The sequence below is a fragment of the Sorex fumeus genome, unplaced genomic scaffold, assembly GCF_029834395.1.
Source record: "Sorex fumeus unplaced genomic scaffold, SorFum_2.1 ptg000034l, whole genome shotgun sequence".
Taxonomy (NCBI): Eukaryota; Metazoa; Chordata; class Mammalia; order Eulipotyphla; family Soricidae; genus Sorex; species Sorex fumeus.
The window spans coordinates 33,755,063-33,781,075 of NW_026606091.1; the positions used below are offsets into that span (position 1 = coordinate 33,755,063).

Consider the following 26,013-nt stretch of genomic DNA (forward strand, 5'->3'; position numbering starts at 1 on the left):
CTTCAGTCAGGTTTGGGGCAGTAGCATTCAGAGTCTGATATGTGGCTTCGATAAGACTCCTGAGGGGGTTAATGATTGGGCCAAAACTGGGTTTTGGGATGGATAGGCCGGCTGTAACAGGAGGTGGTGTCGTCTTAGGGCCAGCCATGGTAGTAATGGTGGGCTTAAGAGGGGGTTTTGGAGCCTCAAGTGCCTGGTTAGGGCCTAGCGGAATCTGCTGCACGGGTTCGATTTTTAAGAGGATCTGCAGGATAACCCCATGCCATGGCCTGCTATACCACATAAGCCCCCAATTCAGGCGGTTGACCCATCGGGTCTCAAACCTTCCCTTATCAGTGAAGGAGATTTTGACCAGAAGCATTTGGGGGTGGTATTGTACAGAATATGAGCCATATCTCAGTGGCACAGCATAAGAAATATTAACCAGGTCGTGGTCAACCGACCACTTCCAATAGCCATCATTAGAATCTACGCAAGACCAGCTGGCAGAATAGTATGATTCAGGGCCACCGCAGGTTCTCCTCCATTGGCCTGTCTGGAACCCGGGGCAGGTGAAAAAGCCATTGCGTCTCATAGAGGCTCTGGCCGGGGGCCTTTCAAAACCATCCTGAAAGGGGTAGGCGTCTTCCAGGGAAAAATATAAGTCAGGGAAGCACTGATTAAGGGGTGCTGCCAAACCAGGCAGGACCCAGTGTGGCTTGACCAGAATGGAGCATGGCTCAGAAAAGAGGGGCACTTGTGGTACTCCAAACCTCATAGTCCTCTCCACTCCTTATGACCCAGGTCTGCTTGAATGGTTGGTGTCGATTGGCATGAGTTTCGGTAGGGTCCTTCATTAATAATATAGCGAGGGTCCAGGCCACAAGCGTCATTGTGGTCATTTTGTTCCTGTGGAAAAAAGAGAAGGAAATTCGTCTCAGGGCTAAGTACCCTGGAGGTGAGTTTCATTATTTTTCCCAGCTGTGGGGGACAAATGATCGGGGGGCTCGTGTATTGGCCTGACCAGTTATTCCGGCACCCAAATGGGTTTTTCTTTATTAGTTGGATATACACAGACTGCGCCTCTGACTCTGGCAAGGATTGCTGCCGTTGGTTGCCAGGTTCCTGAGGACAGATCCTTCCATTTCACCATTGCTTTAAGGGGAGTCGGAGTAGCAAAGTGACATTGGGCTGCACTGCGGCCTGAATCATCGAGGAGCAAAAAATTTAAAATGAATAAGGTTGCGGATAGGAGCGCTTGTGGCCCTTGACAGCCTTGGTAGATCTCACCCTCTTTTGTTTTAGAAATGTAAGTTTTGAGATGTCAGTGCGCTCGCTCTATGATAGCCTGTCCTTGGGGGTTATAGGGAATGCCTGTTGTATGTGTAATATCCCAGGTTTCACAAAAGGAATGAAAAGCACGGCTTGTATAGGCCAGTCCATTGTCAGTTTTAATTTGCCTGGGATTTCCCATATATGAGAAAGCAGCAGTAAGGTGATCTAAAACATGTTTCGTTTTTTCCCCGGCATGTAGTGAGGCAAAAATCATGCCCGAGTGTGTGTCTATCGAGACATGGAGATAATGCCGGTTACCCAATGAGTTAGTGTGGGTCACATCCATTTGCCAAATATCATTTGCTCTCAGTCCTCTAGGATTGACTCCCAGGGATGGGGAATGTATATAAGGAGCGCAAGCGGGACAGACAGTGGTTATGGAGAGAGCCTCAGCTTTGGAACAACCCGTATGAAAACGAAGAGACTGGGAACTAAGGTGGAATTTTTTATGTAGCTGCATGGCCTTATCACATTCTAGGGATGTCATTATTAAGCGGGTAGCTTTATCTGCTCGTTCATTGCCTTCTGCAAGGGGTCCCGGGAGGCCAGAGTGTCCTCTAATATGACTGAGGGGCTCATTAGGGAATGTCTGCAAGGCCAATAATACAGCAGATACTTCTGCACATTGTGCCGAGGTCTCAGCAAGCTGTATGGCGTGAACATCCTGCCCATCAACCACTAAGGCTCGACCGCTCTTAGAGCCATCAGTAAAGAGGGTCCGTGCACCCGGAAGGGGGGTGGTCTTTATGATTCGAGGGAAGATAATAGGGCAAATCCTGAAGCTTTGCAGGAGTTTATGTTTGGGATATGCCTGTGTAATTTGGCCTTTAAAGGAGCAGACAAAAAGGCACCAGGAATCATCATATTGCATCAGATTATTAATCATGTCTTTGGAATAGGGAACGACCAATATGTCCATATCCTTAGCAAAGAGTGCACACCCTATGGTTCTGGCCTTCCAGAGTAATTGAGAAACTAAGGTGGGATAGGGAATCACCGTTCGGGTGGGGGAAGCTGAGAGGTGGACCCAGTATAATGGACCAATCTGCCAGAAAACTCCAGTTGGGGCAAACTCTGAAGCAAGCACTATAAATTGTAGTGGTAGATTGTAATCAATATGGTGTATTTGCATTTATTCTAAGGCATGCTCTGCTTTTCTAAGAGCCAATTGTGCCTCTGGGGTCAATTGACAAGGCGAGGAGGGGTCAGAATCCCCCTTCAATAGTTCAAAAAGAGGTTTGAGCTCTCCCGTGGGCAGGGAGAAGGATGGTCGGAGCCATTGGAGTTCTCCCAAAAACTGTTGCCACTGGTGTAGAGTCTTTAAATGAGAGGTGGCAAACTATGTTTTTTGAGGCACTATTCCCACCTTGTTAATGGTGTATCCTAAATATCTGTATGGGTGGGAGAGCTGTACCTTGTCCGGGGAGATTACAAGGCCTGCTGATTCCAGGGCGACCCGGACATGATCATAGAGTTGAAGTAACAGGTCTTTGGTGGGGCAGGCGGCTAAGATGCCATCCATATAATGAATCAAAAGTGCACTGGGGAAACGAGCCCGGACTGGCGCTAAAACCGCTGCAACATATATCTGACACATAGTGGGACTATTAGTCATGCCCTGGGGAAGGACTACCCATTGCTAGCGCTGATAGGGCTCCTGAAAATTGGGGGAAGGTAGAGAGAAGGCAAATCTTTGACAATCTTTAGGAGCTAATGGAATATCGAAAAAACAATCTTTAAGATCTATCACTAACAATTACCAGGACTTTGGTATAGCGGAGGGATGGGGGAGCCCTGGCTGCAGGGCCCCCATTGGATGCATGGTGGCATTGACTGCTCTGAGATCTTGCAATAATCTCCACCCGCCTGTCCTTTTCCTTATAACAAAGATTGGGGTATTCCAGGGAGATGTGGATGGGGTAATGTGCCCCTTTTCTAATTGCTCGGGCACTAGGGCATGTGCGGCCTGTAATTTCTCTTTAGGCAGGGGCCACCGCTCCACCCAGACTGGATCATCTGATTTCCAGGTAAATGGGGTGGGAGGCCGCTGGACAGTGGCCCCGATTAAAAAGGGCTAGTTTCTTCCAGTTCCTCAATGGGCATTAAAGTCACGGGATTTTCCTGCCCTGAGGATGGGCAGTCACTAGTGATATGGGCTATGGTCTTAAAGGAGACTGGCGATATCTGCGAGCGACTGGGTGATGTAACCAGAACCGTGCCCATAGCTGAGAGTATATCTTGTCCCCAAAGATTGGTGGGGAGGTCTGGGACAATATAAGGCTGGAACTGGCCCTTATGGCCCTCGGCGTCCTCCCAGGTCAATACTTGGGCGCTACGGCTGGGTCGGACTTGGCCAAGTCCTTGCAAAACGGCTGTAGCCATTGTGGCAGGCCAGTTGGCAGGCCAATATTTACTGGATATGACTGAGACATCCGCCCCAGTATATAATAGCCCAGAGAATTCCTTTGAGTTGATTCTTAGCGCATAGCGTGGTCTGGAAGCCATATGGGCAATCCAAAATATTTGGGCTGGATTATCTGAGCAGTCTTCGTTTGTCTGACCCTGGACCGAGAGCGTCGAGGTGGGGCCTTGCCACGTCGGGAGGAGGAGCAGGCGTGCAATCAGCTGTCCCTTTTCTATCGTCACAATGCCACGGGGGGAATCTGCCAAGACATGAATTTGTCCTATGTAGCTCTCTGTGATAGATCCTGGGTATATCTGCAATCCTTGCAGGAGAGCCTTTTCTGACCCTAGAATGAGGCCAGTGGTTCCGGGCGGTAGGGGGCCATAGACCCCCGTCTCCAAACTTTCAATTCCCATAGGTGGTGTTAGTACCGCCCGGACAGAGGCATAAAGGTCTAGACCTGAGCTGGGAATTGAGGAGCCCCTGACAGAGGGAGGGAAGCTATCTGGAGCAGGCTGATACTTTGACCAGATGTCTGATAGGCCTCCTGCCTGAAGGCTTGCAGGGCCCGAGGCAGGCCCCTCCCGCCGTTTCCCTGCGGCAGTGGATTGCCTAAGCTATTCGGTCGGGAGCGACACTCAGCTGCCCAGTGATTGCCTCTCTTGCATCTGGGACATAGCCCGGGTGATCCCCCCTTCTTCCTCAAGGGGTTGTTGGGACATTCCTTTTTGAAATGGCCTGGCTGTCCGCATTGATAGCAGCCTTGCTTGGGTTTTTGTGGGGAATCCCTGAAAGCCCGGAAACCTGGGAAGTTGCCCAGCTTTGAGCAGGACAAAGGGGGAATGAAAAATCAAGCATTCTTTTACTTGGTCAGTAGGCAACAGTTAAAGAAACTTTGGTACATCTACACAATGGAATACTAAGCAGCTGTTAGAAAGGATGAATTCATGAAATTTACATACAAGTGGTACTACATGGAAAGTACCATGCTAAGTGAAATGAGTCGGAAAGAGAGGGACAGACATAGAAAGACTGCATTCATCTGTAGAATATAAAGTAACAAAATAGGAGACTAACAACCAAGAATAGTCGCGATAAGTACCAGGAGGTTTGCTCCATGGCTTGGAGGTCAGCCACACATGCTGGGGGAAAAGGCAGCTCAGATAGGGAAGGGAGCACCAAGTAAAGGGTGTTGGGAGGGTCCTGCCTAGATGGGAGAAGCATGCTGAAAGTAGACTATAGACCAAACATGAATGCCACTCAATGCCTCTTTTGCAAACCACAGCACCCAAAAGGAGAGAGAGAACAAAAGGGAATGCCCTGCCACAGAGCCAGAGTGGGATGGGGGGAATGGGGGTTGGGAAGGATACTGGGATCCGTGGTGGTGGAGAATGGGCACTAGTGGAGGGATCGGTCTCGATCATTGTATAACTGAAATCCAAACACAAAAATTTGTAAGTCTATAACTGTACCTTATGGTGTTTCACTAATAAAAATTTTTTAAAAAAGGCTGGCCTGGGTGGAGAGGTGGGTGGGCGGGTGTTGGGAGGGAAACTGGAAACATTGGAGGTGGGAAATGTACACTGGTGGAGGGATGGGTGAACAATGATGACTGAAGCCTAATCATGAACAGCTTTGTCAGGGTCTATCTCAGATCCATTCAATGAAAAAAAAGTTTAATAGGAGAATGGCTTATATTTGGATTTATAGAATTAGATGTGTAGTACATTTTCTGAGGTAAAGTCCAGAGCTCAGCTGAGGCGCAGGGATCGTTATAGAATTGGGGAGATGTGATGCTAGACTTGAGTTTGGAAAGAGTCCATGACAGGTAGATCAGTGGTTCAAATGTGTCCTGCTTTGAGCACCATTCAACATGTCATTACTTAATTTCTTTTTTAAAAATGATTATTTCATTGCTTTAAGGAGAAACTCTGTATGGGCATTTATAAATGGCAAACAAATTTCATTTGCATTAGATATGGAAGTGGGAAAATGCTGCAGGGAACCTGCAGAGGCCTCTCAGGGTACAGAGATTGGGGTGGGGGACAGGTCCAAGGGAACTTCCCTAGTGGCAGTTTGTGATTGAAAGGTACAGGCAGTTACTGGCCAGTAGAAGTTAGGGGGAGTGGTCAGCTCTTTCAGCTCACATTCTGTTTTGAACACGTCCTCCCTTCACATCTTACTGTGTAAGTTTCTTTCAAGAAAACTATCTTGCAGGATTGGAAAGGTAGTCCAGAGGGTAGGGCATTTGCCTTGTGGACAGCCAATTCAGATGTGACCCCGGGCACCGCATATGATCCCGAAGCCCCAGCAGGAGTCGTCCCTGAGTACAGAGCCAGGAGTGAGGCCTGAGCAACACTGGGTATGTCCCTCCATAAATGTCCAAGTACAGCAAAAAGAGGAGAGGGAAGCGTGGGACGGGCGGTTCTGATTGCAGTGGGACTCACTGGAGCATTTGGGAATTTCACACGCCCCATTGTAAACTGGTATTCCTTTTGGGATGCAATATAGCAAAATCAATGGAAAGTTAAAATTTGTATTTTGACAAAGATCAAAGAGGTTGGGAGATAGTAGAGCGGGAAGGGCACTTGGGCTATCTGACTTCAATCTGTGGCATCCCATAGAGTCCTTTGAGCATGGCTGGGACTGATCCCTGCTGTGGTTCCAAAACCAAAGAAGCAAACAAACAAGGAAATGTAATATATCAAAAGCTAGAACAGGTGGTAAGGTGTCTGCTTTGCATAATTCTATCCTGGATTGATTCCTGGCACCTCCTATGGAACCTTGAGCACCATTAGGGGTGATCCCTGAGCACAGGACAGGAGACAGGGTCCCCAGTCAAGGGAGGTCTCATCTCTTAGGCCGCTGGAGCAAGACCATGGGGGCCTGTGCAGGGGACAGATTGCCCAGGCGCTGCCAGCCTTGGGCCTGGGAGTCGGTGCTTGACCTCCACATCCCTCGACCCAGAGCAGGATGCCCTGGCTGCCTGTCCTCACTCCCAGCGTTGTGCCCACAGGTGGGACTGCAGGACAAACAGGTGAGTGTCTGCGGCAGCAACAGGACTGGGATCTCGGCTTCCTGCAGTAGGACGTGGCCTCTGACCAGTGTCGGTCTCTCAGAATGAGCAGGAGGAGGAGCAGGTGCTACTGCAGAGTCAGCTCCGGATCAGCTGCAAGGGGAGTGAATCAGGACAAGGTGGATATGGAGAAATGACAGAAGGGGCCGGGGGAGACCCACTGTGAGGGTAGGAGCCCGCCTGCGGTGGTGGGAGGAAGGACAGGCCAGGACGACACCCACTATAATATAACAAAATCTAAAACAGGCTAGAGGGGTTGTGGGTGTGTGGACTGGCCCTCACTACACACAGAGGGTCCTAGTAGCGGGGAAGCTGCCGGGTCGAGGTAGGGGTGCCTGCAGCCTAGAATGCTTCTGCTGGTACCAAAAGCAGCACACAGCTGCAACCCCACACCTGAATGGCCCACTCACATGGGCTCCAAGGTTGAGCAGGTGCTGAGGCACAAGGAGCTCATGGACCAGCTGCAGCAGGTGCTAACAAGGCAGCAGGCCCTGCTGGAGGCCACCTTCAGGGAGCTGAGGGAAACCCAGGTGAGGGGATGGGCAGGGGCTCAGGGACAGGAAGGCGCATCAGGCCCTAGACCTGCCTACTCACCTGGTGCCTTCATCTTTAGGGGATCCTCAGTCCTGAAATCAGGAGCAACTGAGCCCCAGGCCTTGCTGGAATCCCAAGGGTACCCTGAAGAGGGTGAGTAGTGGGGTCGGTCTCCAGGAGGGAGAAGTGCCTGATGGGGATCTGGAGTTGGGGCTATATGGGAGGTGTAGTCAGGCGGGACCCCTGAGATGCCTCCACTTTCCTTGCTTGGCTGAGACCCTGGAGTGCCCCCTAGTCAATCCAGTGTCGAAGAACACGGAGTTGGAGGTGAACATAGTGGAGGTTTGTGAGACCATGACCTCTATGGAACTCGAGGTGATGGTCACGAAGGACAGGCTGGTGGCATGGGAGAAGTCTAAGTATCTGGATGACTAAGGTTTGAGACTAAGGTCTGGTGTCCAGACCTGGGGAGCGGGATGATGGATTGTGTGAAGAACCCAGAGAGACCCTCCTGTTCCTGTCTGTGAGGAACAGGAGGCCGCAGACCTCAGATCTGGATCCTGTAATGACCTGTCCCCAAATAACCAGAATCCAGCTCTTCCGCTCGATTTCAGCTGGCAAGCTTGTTCACCATTAATCCACATTTTCTACCCTGATGATGTACCCTGTGTTCTTCAATTCCAACTAATCTAGCCCTGATACAGTTCTTCCCACCCTCCTCCTTCCTCCCTCCTCCCCACTCTTCCACTTTCCCTCAGCACTAGACCCTAGGGATAAAGGGGGCAGAAAGGTCCCCCAACACTAGACCGCAGGGATCAGTGGGACAAAAATGTCTCCTACCTCTAGGCACCAGGGATGTTGGGAGCAGAAATTTAAACTGGGCCACACTCCAATCTCAGTCATGATAGCTCCAAAAGCCAAAGAAGGGCTTGAGGTGGGAGCTCTCCCTCCCCAGTACACAGTCCCGTTTCTCCATATGGCAGCCCTGAAGCTAATGGGGGCTGGAAACATCAGAGCAACCAGTTCTAGACACTCTTTGGGGGCTGGTTGGGCACTAATGAATTGAGGAGAAGAGAGAGGAAGGAGGCATGCTGGGTCACTCTCTGACAGTCACTGTCCTATTTCCAAGCTTGTTTCAATAAATGGATCCATCCCAGGCCATGTGGGTATGTGTCTTGGGCGAGGTGTGTCCTGCCAGCAGTTGGCAGTTGCTTCTAGATTGTGGGTGGCCCTTGCCATGAGATTCACCATGTCTAGAGCCTGTCATCTGCATGCCCCTGAGTACGATGTTAATGACCCCAGGAGAGTACCTCTAAGATTTGGAGTGGTAACATTCAAAATATGGTGGTGGGAAGGTACGATGGTGGTGGAATTGGTGTTTGAATATTAAATGTAATAAATTATTGTAAACAACTTTATAAAAACAAAATAAAAATTTGCAAAAATGTCAGCAAAATTTAAAGCATGAAAAGAGAACAGAAAAATCAAAGATACACCAATCTAATACTTTTTTTTAATAAAAAAAGCAGTGGCGTCTAAGCTATAAAGATAACCCACAGAATGGGAAAAATTATTTACCCAATACCTAGCTGATAAAATGTTAATATCCAAGTTATATAGCACATTGGTAGAACTTTACAAAAAAAAATATCTCCCAACCCCATCAAACAAATGCAGAGAGGAATAATGAACAGAAACTTCCTCCAAGAAGAAATTCAAGGGCTGGAGCGATACTACAGTGGTAGGTTGTTGCTTTGCACGTGGCTGATCTGGGTTTGATCCCCGCCATCCTACGGGCTACACCCGCCTTGGAACCCCAAGTGTTCTGTGAGAACCAGAAGGGAGTGTCCTTCCTAAAGACACCCCATGCACACCCCATCCTCCCTCTCACCTAGAGGTGGAAATCACACCCAGATCCAAGACAGACCTGAGCCAACAACCCGTCAAAGACAAATTGTGTTGGCAGAAGATCAGACAGACTGTGATGCCTGTGAGGTAAGGAGGCTGCAGACACCCAGCCCAGGGCACAAAGTGACCTGCCTGAAAGTGATGTGTTCCCCCCAGGAGTCAGAAATGGTTCAACAGAATTTTTACTCACCTGTAATTCTGTCATTTACCTACCCTGTCAAAATCATATTCATCTACCCCAACCTTGTCTTTCTTCCCTCTTCCTTCCCGCCCTGCTCCTCTCCCCCTCCTCCTTCCTGCCCCCTCCCTTCTCCCCTCCTCTGCCCCTTCCCATTGAGGAATGGGCTATGGGGCTATGAGGCTATGGGGCTACACAAAGCAATTGCAGACGTGCCCCCATGGCAGGGATGCTGCGTACTAGGAGTGGCGAGTTGACCCAAACAGAACAACATTGAGACTCACTCTGCATGTAAACAAGTTACACAGTCTCCAAGGAAACTCAGCTAGAGAAGAGGGCAACAAATAAAGGGTGTTGGGTGGATCCTCCCAGGGTGGGAAATGCATGCTGAAAGTAGACTATAGACCAAACATGACTACCACTCAGTGCCTCTCTTGCAAACCACAGCACCCAAATGGAGAGAGAGAGAGAGAGAAAATGGGGGAATGCACTGCCAAAGAGGCAGGGTGGGAAGGGGGTTGGGGGGTGGGAGGGATGCTGGGACCCGTGGTGGTCGAGGATGGCTGCTGGTAGAGGAATGGGTACTTGATCATTGTGTGACTGAAACCATGGCAAAAAAATCTACAATTGCACCTCATGGTGTTTCACTAATAAAAAAATAAAAAGAAAATTCTTGGATTAAAAAAAAAAGGTACACAGCCTCCAACACATCCATATGTGCAGGAACAAACTCAAAATATAAAATAAAAACCCAATCAAAAAATATATCCAAAGAAATAAATTTCAATTTTCAATATGAAAATTAAGGGATCATGGGATCTAACCATGTTTCACGCTTGTCCGTATCCCTCTGCGAGCGCACCCCCCTCCAGCCTTTCCAGAGGGATTCAGGGCTTCTTTCTTATGGTCTTTACCTGGATGCCACTCAAGTTGGATACTGCTCCTGAACTGTTCAGTGGTTCTGAGCAAGAGATTTCATCCACTGCTTCTTGCAAGTCAGAGGATGGGGTCCCATCCGATAGGCAGAAAGGCTGGGGTCGCGAAAGTTAGAGTGGGTTTTCACATCAAAATCTAGAGTTGCAAAAGTTAGATGTGGGTTTTCACATAATCCCAGGGACTGTGCCATCTGGGCAATCGGTAGCCACTGGGGCCCTTTGTTAGTCATGAGTGTCACCCCTGAATGGGGACCTGGAGGTAGATAGTTTGTTTACCTCTGTGGCACAGCGAGAGATCTGAGCCCCCTGTCTCAGAGACAGGTATGCCCAGAACTATGCCAATGGCCCTACTCTGGGTCAGGGCACCTAGAACCTGATGCCCTTTCACATGCACAAAGAGGATCAACCTCTTAGCCTCTGGAGCCCTACTGCTGATTTCTTTAGGTTATTTGTTTTTCTTTTTCTCACTTCTAAATGCTCATTCTTCCAGGACGTCTGGTGCCCAGTCTCAACCAAGAGCTGGAGCAGAGCCTCTGAGGCTCTCTTTCAGTCCTCTTAGGCTTCTGACACAAGGACCTTATCATCTACAGACTGCAGGATGGTCCATTCCAGGGCTCCAACGAGGATTTTCTTAAGTCCAGAGCCAGGGTCTTCCTGAAGAAGGTGGCCGAGTTTTTGAATCCTTGGGCAACGGGTCCACAGTGACTGAGGTTTCCTCCTGTCTCTGGATCCTTTGGCCCAAAGGCAAACAGGGGTGTGCTTCCTGGAACAATTTGCAAAGGAAGAAACACATCTTTTGAGGTTCAGGCCGGTCAATCATTGGGCACTAGAGCAAAACAGACTCAAGAGAGTGGAAGGGCTGGGTACCACAAGGTGACCAGCAGGAGCGACCACACTGACTCGGCGCTGGTCGTGACTTCTCAACTGAGGCCAATGGGTTGCTCCCAGTTGAGCTGCATCCCACCACTATTCCTGCCTCCCAGACCTGCGCAGTATCTTTCCCTATCCCTAGCCACACCTCATGGGCTACCAGATATTGCGGCTGTCTTTGGAGGCTCACTCCTAGCATGAGTTTACCAGGAGAGGGTCATGATACTGCCATTAGAGGGCGCCTGGAGAGGGTATTTTCCAAAGGGGGAATCCACAGTGTCAAGGTGGACATTTATTTGCTCTTCTAGCTCTGTCAGGAGATCTAATGCCAATAAGATACTAAAGTTGGGAACAGGGAGAACCTTGTTTCCCATGTGGAACCCCCAGAATCTGCTGAGACCATGGATTCTCGGGCCCAGCAAAAGCAGGGAAGGGCTGCACCTCCGATACCTTCATCGAGCTCTGCTTCCTATGTTGCCCTGTCTTGGGGGTCATAGGGCGACCGTTTCCACGAGGCTTTTCTTGGGAATGTAGGTACAAAGATACCCTGCCTTCCCTGCCTGCCTGGAGACTCCCTGTGACTCTGTCAGACTGTCCAAGTGGTCCTGGTGTCGGTAGACATTTCTGGAAGCTACCCAACTTTGAATGTCTGCCACTCCCATTCACAGAGGGTCACAGCTGGTCTGGTGTCATATTGGCACTTTGTTATCTCCTGCAGCATGTCATGGCTCTCTGGGGCAATGATCTGGGGCCTGCCCTCTGCCCCTCCTCATCCTCCAACCCTGACCCCTGCTCCTGCTCTGGCTCCTTTCTTTCTGCCTGGCCCTTGTCTTCCCTGCCTATTCTCGCCTCCTCTAGACCAAGGGCACACTAGAGATACTGGGGTCTGGTCGTAACCACTCCACTGGGGTAGAGCTATCTCCACTGTACGAGTGGCAGTGCCACCCAGCTGCCATGCTCTCTGCCAACTCCTCCTGTACCCCAGGTGCCACTGCTTGAGTGTCGCTCTTTTTACTTTTGGTCTTGTCTTGCTGCTTTCTCCCCTGCTTGGTAGTGAGTTTTGTTGTTTCACAAATGAGAATTGCAGCACTAATATAACTTTGAGTTTTCAACGACTATGAACTCATACGAACTTTGCCAAAATTTCTGCCTAAAGCTAACTAAAAACCAAGCAGCAGGGACGGGAGTGATAGCACAGTGAGTAGGGTGTTTGCCTTGCACACGGCTGACCTGGATTTGATTCCCAGAGTCCCATATGGTTCCCTGAGCACCACCAGGAGTAATTCCTGAGTGCATCAGCCAGGAGTAACCCCTGGGCATCGCTGGGTGTGACCCATAAAGGAAAAAAGGGCACAGTTTGGAATGAGGGAGAACATGATGAGATAACAGTGCTAATGGAATGAACAGCTCCAAAGTCTGAACACTGCACAAGGCAAGAGATCAGTTTTACAGCAGATCTGATGGGCGACGGGGTATTAGCAAGCAGCTGACAGGAAGTATGGAACAAGAAATAACCAAGCTTTCTGGGTGCAAAGAAGGATCTGGAGCATATCAATAACGTAGGAAAATTTGGGGGATTTTCCAAGCTTTCTAAGTTGAACAGTGTTACAGACCACCTCTGGGACATCTCAGGTGATTTCCGTGCTGTCTCATCTCTCCCAGACCCTGTGCCTCATGGCAGCTCCTGCTCTCCAGGGTAGTCTGTCTGAAGTTAGCTTGCGGGAAATGTGGGCAGAGGTCCCCTCTCCTCTTCAGCAGGGCTCAGGAGATCCTAGTAACAGGACTTGAACAGGGTTGGGCCACATCATGGCAAGCACTTTAACCCCAGCAATATCCCTGGGGCCCATTCTTGAAAAGTCTGAAAGTGCTCGGGAGTGGAAGCCTCGGGTTCCACGGGGCTGTCTCCCTGGGCACTGTGCCGTACAGAAGGGGGAGTGAGGCATCTTTAAGGGAGCCCAACTCTACAGGAAGGAGAGTTAGGTTTGGAAGCAGCTGAAAGAAAAGTACTGCTTTGAGCAGGCATTAGTCCAGCAGATAAAGTGATCTTCTTGCACACTGCTGACGTTGGATCAATGGGCCCCTCTAGTTCCACTAGGTATGGTCCCTGAGCTAAGTCAGGAATAAAGCCTGAGCATGTCTGGGTGTGATGCCAACACCCAAAGAAAAGTACTGCAAGCAGACGGGGCCAGCCTTTTCCCAGTGCCCTAAGGACAGATTGCTCAAGTTCTTAGTGGACATAAGAGGGATTTCCCTGTTAGGTGGAGGGGTGAGGAAGGGGAAGGGGGTGACAGTACTGGCCCTCCACTGGTGACTCTGCCTGAGCAGTGACAGTCCACTTGGACAGTCCACAGTGGCCTGACTCAGGCCAGGACTTGGCTGCTGATTTTACACAAAAGTGTCCTGAAAATGTGAGTGTCAGGGTCCTTAAGAGGGAGAAGCCCCCAATGGGGGTCAGGAGGCAGGATACCCGGGGGGCAGAACCAGGCGGACTCTGCCCCCGAGCCCTCCACCTCCCTTGGTTGGCTGAGAGCCTGGGGCTGATCCTCAGTCTATCCATTTTCAGTCAATCTAAGGGCACTGAAGTGGAGGCGAACACAGTGGAGATCATAAAGCCCGAGGAACTAGAGGTGGTAACAGTCAAGAAGGACAAGCTGGCGGTGTGGGGAAGACTGTGCATCTGGAGGCAGAAATGTCCCCCAACACTGGGCACCGGGGATGTGGGGGGCAGAAATGTCCCCCAATAATAGACACTAGTGGTCTGGGAGGCAAAAACAGGCCCCAAGCAGTAGGCACCAGTGACATGCAGTGCAGAGGTTACCCCTAACTATAGAGAGCAGGGTTCCGAGGACAGAAATGTTCACAATTACTCGGCACCAGGGATGAGCAGAGCTGAAATTTCCTCCAGAAAAAAACACTAGGGATGTTGGGGAAAATTGTTTTCCAATACTAGACACACTAGCTCTGGGGGGAGAAATGTCCCACAACAGAGAACAGAGCTCAGATAGGAGATATGTTCTCCAACACTACACAATAGTGAGTCCCAGGAGCAGAAATACTCACCCCCATAGAAATAGTCCAAAGAGTAGCAATACGAAATGACCACCTCCCCACCCCCCAACTTAGACTATATCCCAGGAGAGAGGAGTGGAGAATGCCTGCTCACCCCCGCTTTTCTACCTAAATGTTGAGATATTTCCGGTTTGTGGGCTGTCCTTGCACGGTCCAGGGCATTTTCCACTTTTTGAGTTAAAATTCTGTCCAGAAGGCCAGAAAGAAGTCTCAGGAGACTCAGTACAGGCTTGGGATGCATGAGGTCAAGAACGTTCCCTGGCACCACAGGGTCTCCTGATCACAAAGGCTGGAGCAAATAGAGATCCCGACAAGCCCCAAACCTCTCAGGTATGTACACATGCCATGAAGGTCAATGAAGCAGTACTTGGAAGGATCTCAGTGCTTAGAGGAAACACTGATTCAGAGCATCCGATTTTCAAAACGGCACTTGGCTACAACCATCTACCCGTCCTGGCCCAGGGAAAACGAGGCAACACAAAAACCTTCGGTTCATGGGCTACAGACCAAGCAAAAGTCTGAGCCGAGAGCTCCCCCTCCTCCAGTGCACTTTTTCTATTCTGGGAAAGGAAGTCCTGAAAAGGATGGAGGCTGGAACAGTCAGCAACTGAGTTCTAGGCACTACCTGGGACAGTTTCGGGGATCATGAATTGGTGGCAGAGGAGAGAGAGGGGAGAGGGCTGAATCAGTCTCCCTGACAGCCACTGTCCTGTTTCCAAGATTGTTTCTACAAATGGATGCATCCCAGCCTGTGTGGGTGTGTGGCATTGGGTGGGTGGGTTCTGCCAGGGAATGGCTCATGCTTCTTGATGAAGCATGAGCTGTCCTGTGGGGGTCTCCCCATGGATCAGAACCTGACATGACATGCCCATGCCCATGGTGCCTGTTCCGTCTACACCCCCCTGTAGTGCCCACCGGGAAGAGCCCCCACCTTGCCCTCAATGCTTAGTGGGTGCCAGGCCCGAGGGTCCGGGTGGGGGTGGGGAGGCCCGTCAGGCCCACCCTGACAGAAGGTGCCGGGGGAGACCCACTGTGAGGGTAGGAGCCCGCCTGCGGTGGTGGGAGGAAGGACAGGCCACGACGCCACCCACTATAATGTATCAAAATCTAGAAGAGGCTAGAGGGGTTGTGAGGGTGCGGACTGGCCCTCCCTGCACACAGAGGGTCTTAGTACCGGGGAGGCTGCTGGGTCGAGGTATGGGGAGGCCCCCTCTTTTAGGTCTTGGGAGAAAGACCCCCTGAGGAATGTGCAGGGGACAGGTTACCCCATGTGCTGTTTTCCTTGGCCCTGTGTGTGAATGTCTGGGCCCTGAATGTTGTGGTGGGATCTGGACAGCCTTCGGCCCTGTCTCATGACAGGGATGTGCATGCAAGACCAGAAGGTGCAGTGCCTGCAGCCTGGAATGCTTCTGCTGGTACCAAAAGCAGCACACAGCTGCAACCCCACACCTGAATGACCCCCTCATGTGGGCTTCAAGGTTGAGCAGGTGCTGAGGCACAAGGAGCTCATGGACCAGCTGCAACAGGTACTAACAAGGCAGCAGGCCCTGCTGGAGGCCACCTTCAGGGAGCTGAGGGAAACCCAGGTGAGGGGGGTGGCCAGGGGCTCAGGGACAGGAAGGCGCATCCGGCTCTAGACCTGCCTACTCACCTGGTGCCTTCATCTTTAGGGGTCCTCAGTCCTGAAATCAGGAGCAACTGAGCCCCAGACCTTGCTGGAATTCCAAGGGTACCCTGAAGAGGGTGAGTGGTGCGGTGGGTCTCCAGGAGGGAGAAGTTCCTGATGGGGATCTGGAGGTGGGGCTATATGGGAGGTGGAGCCAGGCGGGACCCCTGAGATGCCTCCACCTTCCTTGCTTGGCTGAGACCCTGGAGTGCCCCATAGTGAATCCAGTGTCGAAGAACACGGAGTTGGAGGTGAACATAGTGGAGGTTTGTGAGACCATGACCTCTATGGAACTCGAGGTGATGGTCATGAAGGACAGGCTGGTGGCGTGTGAGAAGACTAAGGATCTGGATGACTAAGGTCTGAGACTAAGGTCTGGGGTCCAGACCCGGGGAGCGGGATGATGGATTGTGTGAATAACCCAGAGAGACCCTCCTGTTCCTGTCTGTGAGGAACAGGAGGCCGCAGACCTCAGATCCGGATCCTGTAATGACCTGCCCCCAAAAAACCAGAATCCAGCTGGTCCGCTTGAGTTCAGCTGGCAAGCTTGTTCACCATTAATCCACTTTTTCTACCCTGATGATGTACCCTGTGTTCTTCAATTCCAACTAATCTAGCCCTGATACAGTTCTTCCCACCCTGCTCCTTCCTCCCTCTTCCCCGCTCTTCCACTTTCCCTCAGCACTAGACCCTAGGGATCAAGGGGCAGAAAGGTCCCCCAACACGAGACCGCAGGGATCAGTGGGACAAAAATGTCTCCTACCTCTAGGCACCAGGGATGTTGGGAGCAGAAATTTAAACTGGGCCACACTCCAACCTCAGTCATGATAGCTCCAAAAGCCAAAGAAGGGCTTGAGGTGGGAGCTCTCCCTCCCCAGTACACAGTCCCGTTTCTCCATATGGCAGCCCTGAAGCTAATGGGGGCTAGAAACATCAGAGAAACCAGTTCTAGACACTCTTTGGGGGCTGGTTGGGCACTAATGAATTGAGGAGAAGAGAGAGGAAGGAGGCATGCTGGGTCACTCTCTGACAGTCACTGTTCTATTTCCAAGCTTGTTTCAATAAATGGATCCATCCCAGGCCATGTGGGTATGTGTCTTGGGCGAGGTGTGTCCTGCCAGCAGTTGGCAGTTGCTTCTAGATTGTGGGTGGCCCTTGCCATGGGATTCACCATGTCTAGAGCCTGTCATCTGCATGCCCCTGAGTACAATGTCAATGACCCCAGGAGAGTACCTCTAAGATTTGGAGTGGTAACATTCAAAATATGGTGGTGGGAAGGTACGATGGTGGTGGAATTGGTGTTTGAATATTAAATGTAATAAATTATTGTCAACAACATTATGAAAACAAAATAAAAATTTTCAAAAAATTCAATAAAATGTGAAGCATGAAAAGAGAACAGAAAAATCAAAGATACACCAATCTAATGCGTTTTTTTTCCCTAGACGTGTTTTTTTTTATTTTATTTTTTTTTACAGTTGTAGATTTACAATTTTTTGTGCTTTGGTTTCAATTATACAATGATCAGATACCCATCCCTCCACCAGTGCCCATTTTCCTCCACCATGGATAATATCCATCCCACCCCCATCCCCCCATCCCCCTGTCTCTGTGGCAGGGCAATCCCCTGTGTTCTCTCTCTCCTTTTGGGTGTTGTGGTCTGCAAAAGAGGCATTGAGTGGCAAACATGTTCAGTCCATAGTCTACTTTCAACATGCATCTCCCCTCCTGGGAGGATCCTCCAAACATCCTTTATTTGGTGCTCCCTTCTCTATCTGAACTGCCCTTTCCTCTAGGATACCCGGCTGGCCTCTACGTTATGGAGTAATCCTCCTGGTGCTGATCTCACCTATTCTTGGGTATTAATCTCATACTTTGTTACTTCATATCCCCCAGATGAATGCAATCTTTCTATGTCTATCCCTCTCTTTCTGACTCATTTCACTTAGCATGATACTTTCCATATTGTACCACTTGTATGTAAATTTCATGACTTCATCTTTTCTAACAGCTACATAGTACTCCATTGTGTAGATGTACCAAAGTTTCTTTAACCAGTCATCTGTTCGTGGGCATTCAGGTTTCTTCCAGTTTCTGGCTATTGTAAAGAGTGCTGCAATGAACAAACAAGTGCAGATGTCACTTCGACGATACATTTTTGCCTCTCTGGGATATATTCTCAGGAGTGGTATTGCTGGGTCAAATGGGAGCTTAATTTCTAATTTTTTGAGCATCATCCATACTGTTTTCCAGAAGGGCTGAACCAGTGGACATTCCCACCAACAGTGAAGGAGTGTCCCTTTCTCTCCACATCCACGCCAGCATCAGTTGCTTTTGTTCTTTTGAATGTGGGCCAGTCTCTGATGGTATCTCATTGTGGTTTTGATCTGCATCTCCCTGATGATTAATGATGTAGAGCATTTTCTCATGTGCTTTTTTGCCATTCCGATTTCTTCTTTGAGAAAGTTTCTGTTCATTTCATTGCCCCATTTTTGGATGGGGTTGGATGTTTTCTTCTTGTGGAGTTTAACCAGTATTTTGTATATCCTGGATATCAACCCCTTGTCAGATGTGTATTCGGTGAATATCCTTTCCCATTCTGTAGACTGTCTTTGTATTTTGGTCACTGTTTCTTTGGAGGTGCAGAAGCTTCTTAGTTTAAGATAGTCCCATTTATCTATCTCTGTTTTCACTTGCTCGGCCAGTGGCGTGGCATCTTTGAAGATACCATTAGCTTCAATGTCATGGAGGGTTTTGCCAACGTTATCTTCAATGCACCTTATGGTTTCTGGTCTGATGTTGAGGTCTTTAATCCATTTTGATCTTACTTTCGTACATGGTGTTAGGCAGAGTTCTGAGCCTACTTTTTTGCATGTTGCCGTCCAGTGATGCCAACACAATTTATTAAACAGGCTTTCCTTACTCCACTTCACATTACTTGCACCTTTATCAAAGATTAGATGATCATATGATTGAGGGGAGATGTCAGTGTATTCAACCCTGTTCCATTGGTCTGCAGTTCTGCGTTTGTTCCAGTACCATGCTGTTTTAATTATTACTGCTTTGTAGTAGAGTTTGAAGTTCGGGAGGTTGATTCCTCCCATTTTCTTTTTCCCAAGAATTGCTTTAGCTATTCGTGGGGGCTTATTGTTCCATATAAATTTCAGGAGTGTTTGCTCCATTTCTATGAAGAATGTCATGGGTATCCTTATAGGGATTGCATTGAATTTATACAGTGCTTTCGGTAGTATTGCCATTTTGACAATGTTAAGTCTCCCGACCCATGAGCAGGGGATATCTTTCCATTTCCTCATGTCCTCTTTTATTTCCTGAAGTAGCGTTTTGTAGTTTCTTTGTACAGGTCCTTTACTTCCTTAGTTAAGCTGATTCCTAGGTACTTGATTTTCTGGGGCACAATTGTGAACGGGATTGTTTTTTTCATGTTGCTTTCTTCTCTCTCACTGTTTGCGTATAGGAAACCCATGGACTTTTGGGTATTGATTTTATAACCTGCAAATTTACTATACGAGCCTATTGTTTCTAGGAGTTTTTTGGTGGAGGTTATTGGGTTCTCTAAGTAGAGTATCATATCATCTGCGAATAGTGAGAGCTTGATTTCTTCCTTTCCTACCTGAATGCCCTTAATATCTTTTTCCTGCCTAATCGCTATTGCAAGTACTTCCAGTACTATATTGAACAGCAGTGGAGAGAGTGGGCATCCCTGTCTCGTCCCTGATCTTAGAGGGAAGGCTCTCAGTTTTTCCCCATTGAGGATGATGCTTGCTGTAGGCTTGTGGTAGATGTCTTTAATTATGTTGAGGAAAGTCCCCTCTATACCCATTTTGGCTAGGGTTTTCATCATAAAGCGGTGCTGGATCTTATCAAATGCTTTCTCTGCATCTATTGATATGATCATATGCTTTTTATCTTTTCTTTTGTTGATATGGTGGATTATGTTGATTGATTTCCGAATGTTAAACCATCCTTGCATCCCTGGGATGAATCCTACTTGGTCATGGTGTATGATCTTTTTGATGAGTAGTTGGATTCTATTTGCTAGTAGTTTGTTGAGGATCTTTGCATCTGTGTTCATCAGGGATATCGGCCTGTAATTCTCTTTCTTTGTGGTATCTCTGTCTGCTTTTGGTATCAGTGTGATATTTGCTTCGTAGAAACTGTTCGGAAGTGTTTTTGATATTCCAATTTCGTAGAAAAGCTTAAAGAGCATTGGGAGTAAGTCCTCTTTAAAGATTTGGAAGAATTCACTAGTGAATCCATCCGGGCCAGGACTTTTGTGCTTGGGGGAGACTTTTTATTACCATTTCAATTTCCTTGACGGTGATAGGTCTGTTCAGGTATTCCAGGTCTTCTTGGTTCAGCCTTGGGAGTCTGTAGGAGTCTAGGAATTTATCCATTTCCTCGAGGTTTTGATGTTCCGTGGCATAAAGCTTCTCAAAGTACTCCCTGAGGATTCTCTGAATTTCTGTGGTTTCTGTTGTAATGACCCCCTTTTCATTTCTGATTCGATTTATTAGGGTTTTCTCTCTCCCTTTCTTTGTGAGTTTTGCTAGAGGCTTATCGATCTTGTTAATTTTCTCAAAGAACCAGCTTTTGGTTTCATTGATCTTTCGGATTGTTTTTTGTGTTTCCATCTCGTTAATCTCTGCTCTGAGTTTTATTATTTCCTTTCTCCTGTTCGGGTTGTGCTCCTTTTTTTGGTCCTTCTCCAAGCTCTTAAGCTGTGAGGTTAGGTTACTTATGTGTGCTCGCTCCTCCTTTCTGAGGAATGCTTGTAGAGCTATAAACTTTCCTCTTAACACAGCCGTTGCTATGTCCCATAAGTTTTGGTAACTCGTGTTCTCATTTTCATTCATTTCTAGGAATCTTTTGATTTCCTCTTTGATTTCCTGTCTAATCCACTCATTGTTCAATAGTGCACTGTTTAATTTCCAGGTGTTTGATATAGTTTTCTGTTTTTGTGTGTGATTTACTTCTAATTTCAGCGCATTATGGTCTGAGAAGATTGTTGATACAATCTCTACCTTCTTAATTTTATGGAGGCATGTTTTGTGGCTCAGCATATGGTCTATCTTGGAGAATGTTCCATGTACGCTTGAGAAGAATGTGTATTCAGCTTTTTGTGGATGAAGTGTCCTGTATATATCTACTAAGTCCCTTTCTTCCATTGTTTCCCTCAAATGAAGTATGTCCTTGCTAAGCTTGAGTCTGGTTGATCTATCAAGAGGTGACAAAGCAGTTCTAATGCGTTTTTTTTTAAAAAAAAAGCAATGGCGTCTAAGCTACTAAGATAGCCCACAGAATGGGAAAAATTATTTACCCAATACCTAGCTGATGAAAGGCTAATATCCAAGTTATATAGCACATTGGTAGAACTTTAAAAAAAAATATCTCCCAACCCCATCAAACAAATGCAGAGAGGAATAATGAACAGAAACTTCGTCAAAGAAGAAATTCAAGGGCTGGAGCGATACTACAGTGGTAGGTTGTTGCTTTGCACGTGGCTGATCTGGGTTTGATCCCCGCCATCCTACGGGCTACACCCGCCTTGGAACCCCAAGTGTTCTGTGAGAACCAGAAGGGAGTGTACTTCCTAAAGACACCCCATGCACACCCCATCCTCCCTTTCACCTAGAGGTGGAAATCACACCCAGATCCAAGACAGACCTGAGCCAACAACCCGTCAAAGACAAATTGTGTTGGCAGAAGATCAGACAGACTGTGATGCCCGTGAGGTAAGGAGGCTGCAGACACCCATCCCAGGGCACGAAGTGACCTGCCTGAAAGTGATGTGTTCCCCCCAGGAGTCAGAAATGTTTAAACAGAATTCTTACTCACCTGTAATTCCATCTTTTACCTACCCTATCAAAATCATATTCATTTACCCCAACCTTGTCTTTCTTCCCTCTTCCTTCCCGCCCTTCTCCTCTCCCCCTCCTCCTTCCTGCCCCCTCCCTTCTCCCCTCCTCTGCCCCTTACCATTGAGGAATGGGGCTATGGGACTATGAGGCTCTGCGGCTACACAAAGCAATTGCAGACGTGCCCCCATGACAGGGATGCTGCGCACTAGGAGTGGCGAGATAACCCAAACAGAACAACATTGAGACTCGTACTCTGCAAGTAAAGAAGTTACACAGTCTCCAAGGAAGCTCAGGTAGAGAAGAGGGCACCAAATCAAGGGTGCTGGGAGGATCCTCCCAGGGTGGGAGATGCATGCTGAAAGTAGACTATAGACCAAACATGACTACCACTCAGTGCCTCTATTGCAAACCACAGCACCCAAATGGGGAGAGAGAGAACAAGGGGGAATGCACTGCCAAAGTGGCAGGGTGGGAAAGGGGGTTGGTGGGGTAGGAGGGATGCTGGGACCCGTGGTGGTGCAGGATGGGTGCTGGTAGAGGAATGGGTACTTGATCATTGTGTGACTGAAACCCAAGCACAAAAATTTATAAGTCTACAATTGTACCTCATGGGGTTTCACTAATAAAAAAATAATAAAAAGAAAATTCTTGGATTAAAAAAAAAGGTACACAGCCTCCAACACATCCATATGTGCAGGAGCAAACTCAAAACATAAAATAATAACCCAATTAAAAAATAAATCCAAATAAATAAATTTCAATTTTTAATATGAACAGATACTACACTTGATCTTAGCCAAAAGGCCGAGAAGCTCAGGGGGATGGAGTGATAGCACAGTGGTAGGGCGTTCGCCTTACAAGCGGCCAACATGGCCGACCCGAGTTCGATTCCTCCGCCCCTCTCGGAGAGCCCGGCAAGCTACCGAGAGTATTTGATATGCCAGACACAGTAACAACAAAGTCTCCAATGGAGATGTTACTGGGCCCGCTCGAGCAAATCGACGATCAACGGGAGGGCCTTTACCTTTACCTTTACTACACTTGATCTTAGCCAAAAGGCCGAGAAGCTCAGGGGGATGGAGTGATAGCACAGTGGTAGGGCGTTCGCCTTACAAGCGGCCAACATGGCCGACCCGAGTGCGATTCCTCCGCCCCTCTCGGAGAGCCCGGCAAGCTACCGAGAGTATTCGATATGCCAGACACAGTAACAACAAAGTCTCCAATGGAGACGTTACTGGGCCCGCTTGAGCAAATCGACGATCAACGGGAGTGCCTTTACCTTTTACCTTTACCTTTTAATATGAAAATTAAGAGATCGTGGGGTCTCACCATGTTTCGTGCTTGTCCCTATCCCTCGCCGAGCGCACCCGCCCCTACCCAGTCTTTCCAGAGGGATTCAGGGCTTCATTCTTATGATGTTTATCCGGATGCCACTCAGGTTGGAAACTGCTCCTGAACTGTTCAGTGGTTCTGAGCAAGAGATTTAGTCCACTGCTTCTTGCAAGTCAGAGGATGGGGTCCCATCCGATAAGCAGAAAGGCTGGGGTCGCGAAAGTTAGAGTGGGTTTTCACATCAAAATCTAGAGTCGCAAAACTTAGATGTGGGTTTTCACATCATAATCCCAGGGACTGTGCCATCTGGGCAATTGGTAGCCACTGGGGCCCTTTGTTAGTCATGAGTGTCACCCCTGAATGGGGACCTGGAGGTAGATAGTTTGTTTACCTCTGTGGCACAGCGAGAGATCTGAGCCCCCTGCCTCAGAGACAGGTATGCCCAGACCTCTGCCAATGGCCCTACCCTGGGTCAGGGCACCTAGAACCTGGTGCCCTTTCTCAGGCACTAAGAGGATCAACCTCTTTGCCTCTGGGCCCTACTGCTGATTAGAAAGGGTTTTTTGGGGTTATTTTTCTTTTTTTCACTTCTAAATGCTCATTCTTCCAGGAGGTCTGGTGCCCAGCCTCAACCAAGAGCTGGAGCAGTGCCTCGGAGGCTCTCTTTCAGTCCTCTTGGGCTTCTGACACTAAGACCTTATCATCTACAGAGTGCAGGATGGTCCATTCCAGGGCCCCAACGAGGATTTTCTTAAGTCCAGAGCCAGGGTCTTCCTGAAGAAGGTGGTCGAGTTTTTGAATCCTTGGGCAATGGGTCCACAGTAACTGAGGTTTCCTCCTGTCTCTGGATCCTTTGGCCCAAACGCAAACAGGGGTCTGCTTCCTGGAACAATTTGCAAAGGGGGAAACACATCTTTTGAGGTTCAGGCTGGTCAATCTTTGGGCACTAGAGGAAAACAGACTCAAGAGAGTGGAAGGGCTGGGTACCACAAGGTGACCAGCAGGAGCGACCACACTGACTCGGCGCTGGTCGTGACTTCTCAACTGAGGCCAATGGGTTGCTCCCAGTTGAGCTGCATCCCACCACTATTCCTGCCTCCCAGACCTGCGCAGTATCTTTCCCTATCCCTAGCCACACCTCATGGGCTACCAGATATTGCGGCTGTCTTTGGAGGCTCACTCCTAGCATGAGTTTACCAGCAGAGGGGCATGATACTGCCATTAGAGAGCGCCTGGAGAGGGTATTTTCCAAAGGGGGAATCCACAGTGTCAAGGTGGACATTTATTTGCTCTTCTAGCTCTGTCGGGAGATCGAACGCCAATAAGATACTAAAGTGGGGAACAGGGAGAGCCTTGTTTTCCATATGGAACCCCCAGCATCTGCTGAGACCATGGATTCTCAGGCCCAGCAAAAGCCGGGAAGGGCTGCACCTCCGATACCTTCATCGAGCTCTGCTTCCTATGTTGCCCTGTCTTGAGGTCATGGGGCGACCGTTTCCACGAGGCTCTTCTTGGGAGTGTAGGTACCAAGTTACCCTGCCTTCCCTGCCTGCCTGGGGACTCCCTGTGACTCTGTCAGACTGTCCAAGTGGTCCTGGTGTCAGTAGACGTTTCTGGAAGCTACCCAACATTTAATGTCTGCCACTCCCTTTCACAGAGGGTCACAGCTTGTCTGGTGTCATATTGGCACTTTGTTCTCTCCTGCAGCATGTCATGGCCCTCTGGGGCAATGATCTGGGGCCTGCCTTCTGCCCCTCCGCATCCTCCACCCCTGACTCCTGCTCCTGCTCTGGCTCCCCTCTTTCTCCCTGCTCCTTGTCTGCCCTGCCAGTTCTCGCCGCCTCTAGACCAAGGGCACACTGGAGGTGCTGGCGCCTGCCCTTAACCACACGACTGGGGTCGTGTTGTCTCCGCTGGACGAATGGCAGTGCCACCGAGCTGCCATGCTCTCTGCCAACTCCTCCTGTGCACCAGGTGCCACTGCTTGGGTGTTGCTCTTTTTCCTTTTGGTCTTGTCATGCTTTCTCCCCTGCTTGGTAGTGAGTTTTGTTGTTTCACAAATGAGAATTGCAGCACTAATATAACTTTAGTTTTCAACGACTATGAACTCATAGGAACTTTGCCAAAATTTCTGCCTAAAGCTTACTAAAAACCAAGCATCAGGGACTGGAGTGATAGCACAGTGAGTAGGGTGTTTGCCTTGCACACGGCTGACCTGGATTTGATTCCCAGAGTCTCATATGGTTCCCTGAGCACCACCTGGAGTAATTCCTGAGTGCATGAGCCAGGAGTAATCCCTGGGCATCGCTTGGTGTGACCCATAAAAGGAAAAAAAAGCACATTTTGGAATGTGGGAGAACATGATGAGATAACAGTGCTAATGGAATGAACAGCTCCAAAGACTGAACACCGCACAAGGCGAGAGATCAGTTTTACAGCGGATCTGATGGGCGACGGGGTATTAGCAAGCAGCTGACAGGAAGTATGGAACAAGAAATGACCAAGCTTTCTTGGTGCCAAGAAGGATCGGGAGCATATCAATAATGTAGGAATATTTGGGGGATTTTCCCAGGTTTCTAAGTTGAACAGTGTAACAGACCAACTCTGGGACATCTCGGGTGATTTCCGTGCTGTCTGGTCTCTCCCAGACCCTGTGCCTCATGGCAGCTCCTGCTCTCCAGGGTAGCCTGTCTGAAATTAGCCTGCGAGAAATGTGGGTAGAGGTGCACTCTCCTCTTCAGCAGGGCTCAGGAGATCCTAGTATCAGGACTTGAACAGGGCTGGGCTGCATCAGGGCAAGCACCTTCACCCCAGCAATATCCCTGGGGCCCATTCTTGAAAAGTCTGA

The 26,013-nt window shown here is 48.9% G+C and overlaps 1 protein-coding gene and 1 pseudogene across 1 annotated transcript in view; one reads left to right on the forward strand and one right to left on the reverse strand.

Moving 5' to 3' along the window:
- LOC130026636 (polypeptide N-acetylgalactosaminyltransferase 12-like) overlaps nt 1-26,013 on the forward strand; it is a 133,889-nt gene that overhangs the window by 61,182 nt on the left and 46,694 nt on the right. The gene's annotated exons all lie outside the window — the stretch shown is intronic.
- LOC130026782 (uncharacterized) lies at nt 22,569-22,649 on the reverse strand (annotated as a pseudogene).